Below are 3,936 nucleotides of genomic sequence, written 5' to 3'. Positions count from 1 at the left end.
AAGAGGCTGGACATGCTCCGGCTGTGTGTGCTGGCAGCCCAGAACCCCCCCTGTGCCCTGGGCTGATCCCACAGCATGGGCAGCAGGAAAGGGGGGATTCTGCCCCTCTGCCCCACTCAGGTGAGACCCCAACTGCAGAGCTGCCTCCAGCTTTGAGACCCCCAACATCAGAAGGACATGGAGCTGCCGGAGAGAGTCCAGAGGAGGCCACGGAGATGCTCCAAGGGCTGGAGCACCTCTGCTCTGGAGCCAGGCTGGGAGAGCTGGGAATGTTCCCTTGGAGAAGGGAAGGATCCAGGGAGACCTCAGAGCCCCTTCCAGAGCCTAAAGGGGATCCAAGAGAGCCAGAGAGAGACTTTGGACTAGAACCTGCACTTTTCTCACCAGGAAAAAGGGGAATGGTTTCACAATGACAGAGGACAGGGTTAGATCGATATTAGGAAGAAATTGTTCCCTGTGAGGGTGGGGAGGCCCTGGCACAGGTTGTCCAGAGAAGCTGTGGCTGCCCCACATCTGGAAGTGTCCAAGGCCAGGTTGGACGGGGCTTGGGAACAACTTGATCTAGTGGAAATTGTCCCTGACCATGGCAGGGGGGTAGAACAAGATGAGCTTTAAGGTCCCTTCCCACCCAAACAATTCCATGACTCCGTGCCAAGGACAAGGCTCGCAGCGCTCCCTCCCCTCCGGCTGCAGCTCCAGGCTTTGCCCCGGAGTGCCCAGGGCCGGCCCGCGTGGGAGGAACGGCAGAACTCGATTTCCGAGTGCATTTGCTTCCCAAATTCGTCCCGTCAGCAGCCGGCAGCGGGTCCCCTGCGGGGCTCCGCAGTCTCTCTCTTCCCAACACCAGGAGTCCCGGCTCGAGCATGTCCAGGCGAATCCCTCCCATGCCGAGCGGGGATTCCCACAGCGGGAATAAGGCTTCACCTAGTGAAAACATCCAGTGGATCGGCTTCCTGCCTCATCGCTCAGGAATCCCGAGGTCAGGGTCGGCGAGTCCTCCCACGGCAGCGCGTCAGGCCGGGAGCACGGGATGCGCATCCCACTGTCCCCGCTGTCACAGCGCCCGGGATGATCATCCCACTGTCCCCGTGCCCGGGATGCTCATCCCACTGTCCCCGCTGTCACAGCGCCCGGGATGCTCATCCCACTGTCCCCGTGCCCGGGATGCTCATCCCATTTTTTTTTCCCGCGCGATGATCATCCCACTGTCCCCGAGCCCGGGATGCGCATCCCACTGTCCCCGCTGTCACAGCGCCCGGGATGCTCATCCCACTGTCCCCGTGCCCGGGATGCTCGTCCCAGTGTCCCCGCTGTCACAGCACCCGGGATGCTCGTCCCAGTGTCCCCGCTGTCACAGCGCCCGGGACCGCCGCGTCCGGGCCTCCGCGCAGCCCGGAGAGAGAAGGAAGGGGGAAAAAGAGGATCAGCTTCCCTTGCACATCCAGAATATCCTCGGACCAGCGCGTGACGCTGGCTCTGGGTGACATCCCAGCTCCAGGGTGATGTCATTTCCCCCAAAAGTGATGTCGTGTCCATGGGAAAGGGACAGGGATGGGGACAACTGGAGGGGTGCGGGCAGCAATGAGCAGAGCGGGACAGTGCCCACTCGCACAACACCCCCGGTGCCACCTCCTGTCCCCTCTGCGTCACCCCTCCTGCCACCCCGTCCCCACTGCCACCGACCCCCGTCATCCGCCTTCACCCCGTTCCTGCCATGCCCTGTCCCCATCTGTGCTTACTGCCACCCTATCCTGTCCCCCACTGCCACCTCACGTCCCCAAAGCCATCTCTTGACTCCACAGTCCCCTCCTGTCTGCACAGCCCTTATTCCCACAGTCACTGCATGTCCGCACTACATCATCCCCTGTCCCCAGCATCACCCCCTGCCCCACAGTCACTTTAAGTCCCCACTACACCATCCCCGTCTCCAGTGCCACCCTCTGCCCAGTGTCACCGCATGTCCACAATGTCTCCTTCTGTCCCCACAGTCACTCCCTGCCCCCGTCGACCCCCGTGTCACCCCCTTTCCCTGTAACCCCCTGTCAGCCCGTCACCCGTGTCACCCCCATCACCTGTCAGACCCTCCCCGTCACCTCCTCTGTCTCATCCCGCCCCGTGTCATTCCCTACCACCTCCTTTCCCTGTCACCTCTCCCTGTCCCATCCTGTCCCGGTGTCACCCCCCGTCCCACCCTCCGCTGTCCACTCCTGTCCCCTCGCCCCTCCCACCCGTCCATGATGTCACCCGGTCTGCGCATGCGCAGGGCGCGTGGCGAAGCCGTGCCCGGCTCCGGGCGGGGCGGGGCGGTTCGGCTCCATCCGGGTCCTGCCCGGGCCGGGCGGTGCGGGCGGCGCGAGCCCCGGCGGGACAGCGCGGCGGCGGGTGAGTGTGGGGGGCGGGAGCCCCCTGGGGGGCCGGAGGACCGGAACCCCCCCGAGCGCCCATATGGGGGGTGGGGACCCCCCCTGGGGACCCCCATGTGGGGTGGGACCCCTCCCTGTGCCTTGTTCCGTGGGGAAGGGACCCCTCTCCATCCCCCTTGTGTGCCTGCGACCCCTTCCTGTGCACCCCTCTGTGGGGCAGGGTCCCTCTTTCATCCCCGCTTTGGGCAGAACCCTCCCTCTGTGCCTTGTTCTGTGGGGAAGGGACCCTCTTCCAGCCCCTCTGTGGGGTGGGACTTTCCCCTGTGCCTTGTTCTGTGTGGAAGGGACAGTCTTCCACCCCTTGTGTGCGGTGGGACCTCTCCCTGTGCCTTGTTCTGTAGGCAATGGTCTGTCCTCCATCCCCTCTTTGGGCTGTACCCTCTCTCTGTGCCTTGTTCTGTGGGGCAGGGTCCCTCCTCCATCCGCTCTTTGGGCAGGACCCTCTCTCTGTGCCTTGTTCTATGGGACAGGGTCTGTTTTCCAGCCCTCTGTGGGGCAGGACCCTCTCCCTGTGCCTTGTTCTGCGGGACAGGCTCCCCCTCCATCCCCACTGTGGGGCAGGGGCACCCCCTCCTCAGCAGCTCCCATGGGGGACAGGGTCCCTCCCTCTCTGCTCCACAGTCCCCTCTGGGGTAGGGACCTCCACGGGGCAATGGAGCAGCCCCCATATCCCGCAGACCCCTAAGGGGAGACTCTCAGGGTGTCTGGGCTGTGCTTTTGAGGTGTCTGGCAGCACGGTAGTGGTGCCATAAAGCCCCGGTTATGGGGCAGAGGGGACAGCCCTAGGGCACAGCTCTGGACCGTGGACTGGGACTCCATCACCCCGGAGGGATGGAGGAGAGGGCTGGGGCGGCACAAAGGGACAGGGGGCATGTCCCCACCCAGCGCCCATCCTGCCTGGACCCTCTTGATGAGGGGGAGTTCCTGGGGGTCCCACCCCATGCTCAGTTCAGGGTCCCCAGGTCACCTCTGTTCCCGGTAGCCGCTGGCTTGGAATCAGACACGTCCCCTTGCTTTCCTGGGGCCAAGACAGGACGCTGCGGGTTTCTTCGGCTTTAAAAGAAAACCAAAGAAAAAACTACCCAGAAATGGGAAAAGCTGCTTTTTTGGAGTTACGCTGGGCTGCTGTTCCTGCCGTGCCGGCACGTCCATACCCTCCCTGCATCCGCCGCTTTGTAAGGGACGTGCGTGGGACCCTGGGGACTGGAAACCAACGGGTAAAAATGGACCTCCTGCGGTTTGGGGTTTTGGTTTTTTGTTTGTTCAGTTCAGCCTGTCTTTGTCTTCGCCGGGGTGCACGGAGGAGAACACGCGTGGGTCTTGGTCACTCCACGAGCAGCACCGGCTCCGTCGGATGTGCCATCGAGTGTGTCTGAAGGTTGCTTCCCCCCTCCCGTGCACACCTTTGGCAGGAGGCTTGGATGATAGCTTGCTCTGGCACGGTCCTCGCCTTTGATCTCGAGTTTCCTGCCATGGATAACGTGTTCGGCAACACGCGAGCCCGCGCACGCTG

General features: G+C 63.4%; 1 protein-coding gene across 1 annotated transcript in view; it reads left to right on the top strand.

The window, feature by feature from the left end:
* Positions 1-2,306: 2,306 nt before the first annotated feature.
* Positions 2,307-3,936, top strand: part of RNF24 (ring finger protein 24) — a 28,668-nt gene continuing 27,038 nt past the window's right edge. The window contains exon 1 of the mRNA XM_017742395.1: positions 2,307-2,382. The gene's annotated coding sequence lies outside the window, so the exon portion shown is untranslated. The remainder of the gene's footprint in view (positions 2,383-3,936) is intronic.

Source organism: Corvus brachyrhynchos, unplaced genomic scaffold (genome assembly GCF_000691975.1).
Source record: "Corvus brachyrhynchos isolate BGI_N302 unplaced genomic scaffold, ASM69197v1 scaffold166, whole genome shotgun sequence".
Lineage (NCBI taxonomy): Eukaryota > Metazoa > Chordata > Aves > Passeriformes > Corvidae > Corvus > Corvus brachyrhynchos.
This window is presented reverse-complemented; position numbering and strand designations above follow the sequence as displayed.